Genomic DNA, 6,947 nt, shown 5'->3' on the forward strand with positions numbered 1-6,947 from the left:
GTGTACAAGAGCAGTTTCACACCGATGAGGCAAATTCCATTTGGATTTGGCATTTGCAAGTGAGACACAGGCATGGACTCAGCTCCTGGGACTTCATGGAGACAGCACCTGGGCAGTGAGGGTGAGGCCAAGACCCTGCTGTAACAGCAAAAATCACTCGCACTTTGTGCACAGCGCATTTCACTCATCGAGCTGTCCTGCGGTGCCACCCATGGGCAATAACAATAATGCTTCGTGTATTTCAGAATAGAAGGGGAGTTCGGAAGCTCTCCCCATAGTGAAGTATTTTTGAGGTAGTAGATTTACACAAGGTATGCAGGCGTGGAAACATCACTTTGAACCCTGTAGTTCTACACGATGAATAAGCCACAGATCACAGGGAAAAAAAGAACAAAATCATAGGTTTCACTGAGTTCCTTTTTCTTTATATTTACTTTATTCTTCAGGTGATTTATAAATTTAAGAGTGCCCTTGCAATTAATGTGGACACAATTTTGTGATCAACTTATTAACATCAGATAAAATATATTTTATCACTCATTTTTATCTTTAGTCTCACAACAATCTGAATGTTATTTAAATTCTAAACATCTTATATTTCCATCTAATTCTGTTCTCTATTTCTAAGTATTTTTGTGTCTTGTCCTGTGTAATCTTTATGTAATATGCACAATTTAGTTTTATCAAGTAAAAATTAATTTTTCTATCATTTCAGAAAACTTAAGCTTATTATTTCTATTTCTTCCCATGAGTATTTAAAAACAGAACTAGTAGGCTGGATTTTTACATTTTTTATTAACTTTTTTATGGCAAAATCCATTTATTATGAAATAAAAAGCAAAATAAAAGGGAGCCGTATCACCAGGCCACCACAACCAGTCCCGTCTCCTTCCTTGGCCCAAAGCTATCAATATGGAAGTTCCCCAGTCCCATATAATTGGAACCTCCTCTCCTGTTGCTAGCTCCAGCTGTGACACAGGGGGCAGTCCTACTCCAGATATACAAATATTTCACAGGTACAATATGTCCACTGGGGAGGGTGGCCCACGCTCCAGCCCCCTGGGCCCTGCCTGGCCTACAGTTAGCCTCAAGTGTCATAGGGCCTGAGAACCCTGCCCAGTGGCCCTGCACAAGATGCTTCTGAGGAGCGGAGCCTCCAGGACTGCCTGCACCCACCCTGCCCTCCTCTAGCCTTCAGTGACTCCACCTCTCTGAAGACCCAGGAGAAGGCGGCCTAGCTGAACTGGCCCACAGGGCCTCTAAGAAGATGGGAGCCTCAGTGAATGGAGGACTGCCACCGCCAGACTCTGCCCCAGCCCTGCCTACAGTGAGCCCCATCTTAAGGGCCGTGAAAACGCTGCCCACCTTCCCCGCCCCAAGGGCCCCCGTGTAAGGAGATGGAGCCCCCTAATGAAGGACTGCTTGGTGAGGGTAACAGGGCCACCAGAGAGCTCCCGCCCCTCTAGAAAGGCAGCCTGGTAACATTATGAGCCTCTGGCACTCTTTCTGGAACAAGAGTCCAGAGATTAACACTCAGCCCTAGTGAAGGTGGCAAAGGGTCTATACCTCTTTGTCCCTCGTTACACAGGGTTCTTATAGTAAACGGGTGACAGGGAAGGAGTGGCAGCGTCAGGGTGGCATGAAAGGTTGGGGAAAAGGCCCTAGTCCCACGTCTCCAAGCGTCAACCAAGAGTCTCTCACAAGACCGTGATCTTCACCTGGTCATGCTTGTCTGCACACAGTAGAGGAATGGGACGCAGGGTTTGGTGCCCAGGCTGAGGTGTTTCTGGGGGTTCTGGGTCTCATGCAGCAGTTGGATCATGGTCTGTGCAGTGGGGTTCAGAGGGGGAGAAACCCCCAGCCTCCTCTTGTGTTGCTGTCAGCAAGGCTCACCTCTCCAACAACAGCTGCTCCAAATTCCTGGGGGCTTGCGGGTCCAGGAGTGGGCTCCTCAGCAGGACTCTGAGCTGCTGCCAGGAACTGCCCTGCCACTCACTGTGCTCCCCCACCAGCCTCAGAATCAGCTCCTGCAGCTCCAGCAACTTGACCTTCTTCTCCTGCTTGTCCTGGGCCAGCGGCTGACGTACTCCTCCTTCTCCTGGTGTCCCTCCTTCAACACTGCCCTCTGATTTTGGTAGAGGGCAATGTACTCTGTGGTGGTATCAGTCTCTCCAGAGAGCTGGGTGCATTGATGGTCCAATTCCTCCACCTGCTCCTTGACCTCCACCTTCTCCTGCATAACCTCCAGGAAGCGGCTCTGCAGCTTCTCCATGGCCTCCTGTGGAGCCTGGGGATCTCCCCAGACACACAGCTGTCCCCACTCCTGGGGACCAGGACTTGCTCTGTGTGCTCACTGCAGGATGGGGCTGCCAAGTGAGCCAGGTGCCAGTAGTGTGCCAGGGTCTCACGCAGCCCTGCCTTCTCTTCCTCAGCACTGGCTAGAGCCACATTAAAAACATCACCATGGCCTCTCGGCTGTCTACGTCCTCTGGGATTGTGAAACTAGGCTGAATAGCCTCCTCATCCTTTTCTTCCTTGTCCATTCCATCCTCTTCCCCAGGGACAGCCAGCAGGCTCAGCTGGGCTGTAGCTGTTGGTTCTGCAGATGGGTGGTTCTAGGTGCTGATGGGTGGCTTCTAGGTGCTCCTGGGTCTCCTGCAACTCCTGGTGGGCCATCTCCACTCCATCTTGCCCTGCACCTCCTTATGCTGCAGCCGGTCAATGAGCTGATTGTGCAGCAGAAGTTGCTTGTGCAGAGCCTCCTTCTCAGAGGTCAGCTGCTGATTGGCAGCCATGTACTGCAGCAGGTGGGACAGGTACAGGTCTCACTGCTGCTGCAGACCCCGGGCCCCTTGGCTCTTCAGCTCCATGGTCTCCTTCAGCTCTCCCAGCTTCTTCTGCAGCTGACCCAGCTTCCTGGCCAGCTGCTTCTTGACTTGCTGCTCAGACTGCAGCGCACCGGTGATTTCCATGTTCTCACTGGCCAGCCTGAGGAAGCGTTCTGCAGCTCGGCCAGCTGCTCCTTGAGCTCATGGCTCTGTGAGCGCTCATGGCTGATGGTGGTGTGGTCCTTCTGCCTGCTCTCCAGGATCTGCTTTAGCCCCTCCACCTGCTTGCTCCAGCCCTCCACTGCCCAATCCAACTCCCTCTGCTGCTGTTCCTACTCCAGAGTCAGGTGACTCAGCCTTTTGTTATCCTGCACCTGGGCATGGAGCTGTGCAGCCAGGTTCTCCAGTGCCCTCTGCAGCTCCTCATCTCTGCCTGCAGCCCTTGCTCTGCCTTGGAGGGCCACAGCATGAGGGCTGCACCATCTGGCTTCTCAGCTCTGCCAACTTGGTCTCCAGCTCCTGCACTTGACTCTCACTGTCTTTCTTCTCCCTCAAAGTGTGCATCTGCTCTGACATTTGCTGCCTTCTCTGCTGCCACATGGCACTCTCTCCTTTCAGGCTCTCTGCATAGTGGTCTCTATCCTCCTGCGGTTGCTTCAGTGACTCCATCAGCTGCCCCCCATGTTTCTCCAGCTGTGCCCGCTCCTCATGACCTGCTGTGACTGCTGGTTACCATCAGGGGCTTCAGGCTGGCTAGAGAGTTGTTGAAGCAGAAGCTCAGACATGTCCAGCTTCTTTTGGAGCTCCTCCACTCCAGCTGCTTAGCTGCTTTCTCTGCCAGGACCCAAGTACATAGCTGCTTTCTCTCCCAGTAGGCTTCCTGAGGAGCCTCTCTTGCAGTTCTGAGTTCTGCTGCTTCACGTCCTCATTGCTTGTTGTTCTTCAGCTCCAGAATGAGGGCATCTCTCTCTCTGGTCAGCTCTGTGTTGTGCCGGTCTGCCTGCTTGTCTTATGTGGAGAGGGCACACAGTGTCCATTCCAGCTCTCCCACACGCTGTTGGGAAAACCGTAGATGGCTGGCAAGACCCTCACACCGCCTGGCTGCATTCAGAGTGTGAGCCATGGCTGTCTGTAATTCTGCTTTCTCAGTCACCAGGATTTCTATTGTCTGGATTTGAACTTGAACCTGTTCCCTCAGAGCTCCCCGCCCCTTTGCCAACTTCTGTTGACCTGCCTTCTTCTCTTTTTCCAGGTGATCCAGAGTGTCTTGGTCTTACTGTTTAATGTTTACATTGTGCATCCATCTGTTGGTGGACACCAAGCCTGGTTCTATAGTTTAGCTATTGTGAATTGTGCTGCTATAAACATGGGTATGCCTGTGTCACCTAGTCAGACTACATTAATTCTTCAGGGTACATACTGAGAAGTGGTATACCTGTGCCATGTGGTGTTTCCATGCCTAGTCTTTTGAGGAGACTCTATAGTGATTTCCTTAATGGTTCGACTAATTTACAGTACCACCAACAGTGTTCCTTTTTCCTCTACATCATCTTCATATTGATTAAAATTTCTATTATTGATGATTGGCCATTCTGACTGGGTGAGATAAAATATCATTGTTTTTTTTAATTTGCATTTCCCTAGTTGTTAATGTTGTTGAATATTTTTTCACGTATTTGTTGGCCATTTGTATTTCTCCTGAGAAGTGTCTATTTAGTTCATTTGCCCAGTTAGTAATTGGGTTATTTGATTTTTTGGTATAAAGTGTTTTGAGCTCTTTATATTTTCTAGATATTAATCCTTTGTCAGTAGAATAGTTTGCAGAGATTTTCTCCCATTCTGTGTGTTCTCTCTTCACATTTGAAATTTTTTCTTTTGCTATGAAAAGATTTTTAATTGACTTTGTTCCATTTGTTAACTATTGTCCTTATTTCATGAGCCTTAGGGGTCCTATTGAGAAAGGCATTACCTGAGCCTGAAAAGTGCTGTTTTAACCTCATGTTTTCTTCTAGGAAATGAATAGTTTCTGGTCTAATTTCAAGGTCTTTGATGCATTTTGAGTTGATTTTTGTGCAGGATGAGAGACAGCATCTATTTTCATTCCTCTTCTTATGGGATAACCAGTTATCCCAACACCATTTGTTAAAGAGGCTGTTTTTTCTCCAGTGTATGTTTTGGGCACCTTTAGCAAGGATCTGATGGCTATAGATGTGTGGGTTTGTCTCTGTCTTCTATTCTGTGCACTTGGTCTATATGGCTGCTTTTATGAATGTAGGATATGGTTTTTGTTACTACGGAGCTGCTCTCATTTGCCCTACTGTTCCACCATGATGTTCTGCCTGACTCTGGGCCCAGGGCTGTGAAACAGTCACAGCCTGACTATGGACTGAGCCCTCCGAAACTTTTCGTCCTCTATATTGTTCTTGTCAGGTCTTTTGGTCAGAGTGATGAAACAGGTGACTAAAACCCTACTTAATAGCTTTGCTTTTTAGGCTGTAGTTCTGAATTGAAAGGAAAAGAACAGTGGCTTGCTCACAGAAGTCAGTTATTTTTGTCAACATAATTTTGGCAGAACATAGTGTTCAGTGGGGAGCGAAGGTTCCCTACCACTACAACCAGGAACCCAAATCCAGGTTCAAACTCCTGGGAAGACTGGAAAATCTCAAGCCTGTCATTTAGTGGTGAGGAATGCCCTCAAATACTAAATTGATAGTGAAGATACAGAATGGCTCCTCCCTGGTGTCTTCCTAAGAGACCTGGAGGGAGAGGACAAGCTGTGCCAACACCTACGCTGACATCACAGGCATGTGTCACTACTCCTGCTATGGTGAGCGGATAGACATAATTTTGCCTGCATGAATGACTAATTGAGAATCACTAAATCAATCAATCATGAGGACACTGGGCCAGATTTGAACAAAAGGACAAACTTCTCGCTGAATATGTCTGAAATTTGGAGGTAAGATATCTCCACACATCATATGAATGGATTAATCCAACAGGTGAGGAGGTCCCAGGAAAGGCACTCGTGGGTTGGAAGGGGATAATTCAGAATCATTGATTATCCAACCCACACTTGATCCATGTTGCCCGCTGGCTCCCCTCTCACCCAGGCCTGCACCTACCCTGGGATCTCCTCGTCTGTGGAGGAAGGCCTCTGCCCCACACCTCCCCTCTGTGGCTTCTCAGGCTGGGTTTCAATGAGCCTCTGAGGCAGAGGCTGTGGGGTTCCACCTGCCTCAGGTCTGACTTCCTCAGATGTTGACATTTGGATTTCTTGAGTCACAAGGAAAAGAAAAACAAATTCATAACCATGGAGAAAATGGGCCCTCTCTTGCTCTTTCTTGACATGTGGTGTTGAGTAGACCCCATGGCCACAGAGTGAAATGTTTCCCACAGTGTGAAGGTCCATTCCCAGATGTGTCTTCGCCCTCAGGTACAGGCACTCGGTCCAAGGATAGGACCCTGCCACGGACCAGACACATCACATATGAATGGTTATTTTAGATTTGCACCCCAGGTGACCAATTCTAGAGACTCTGTTCATTTTCTTCATTACACAGTGACTTAGGTTTATTAAATAAAGGGTTTCCCCAGACTTATGAAATAATCATGGCTACCAGGATGGGTGTATGTAATCTCCTTACACACTTACTTGAAAATTAGAAACCCACTTCAGTCTCCCCTTCAAAATTTCAATTGCTACTTTTGAATCAAAGGAGGTAATATTTCCAGGCACAAATTCACATAGAAAATCTCTTGTCTTAGATACTAGACTTGAAGCTGATGATCTGGATTCTTATTTGTTGCTTTAATCAGCACCCCACTATTTAACTAGATGTTAATAATTAGCAAAACAAACACTACAAATTATCAACAGGTAGGAAATGGAAGAACTCACTTTAAACAAACAGTGGTTCTTTGAAAAAGTGAAAGGACGGAATTTTACACATTGCCTGAATTAACTGAAAAAGGAAACACAACACACCGCATTTATGGGATACAGCAAAAGCAATGCTGAGCAGGGAATTTTAATGAGTTGCCTACATTAGAAAGAATTTAAAAGCACTCAAATAATTAATGTAATTTGTTATCCCTAGTTCTGAAAAATGGAAGAAA

The 6,947-nt window shown here is 47.4% G+C and overlaps 1 pseudogene; it reads right to left on the bottom strand.

Annotated features, from left to right (window-relative positions):
• Window positions 1-814: 814 nt before the first annotated feature.
• Window positions 815-4,128, bottom strand: LOC107153809 (annotated as a pseudogene).
• Window positions 4,129-6,947: the final 2,819 nt, after the last annotated feature.

This window comes from Marmota marmota, unplaced genomic scaffold, assembly GCF_001458135.2.
Source record: "Marmota marmota marmota unplaced genomic scaffold, marMar, whole genome shotgun sequence".
NCBI lineage: Eukaryota > Metazoa > Chordata > Mammalia > Rodentia > Sciuridae > Marmota > Marmota marmota.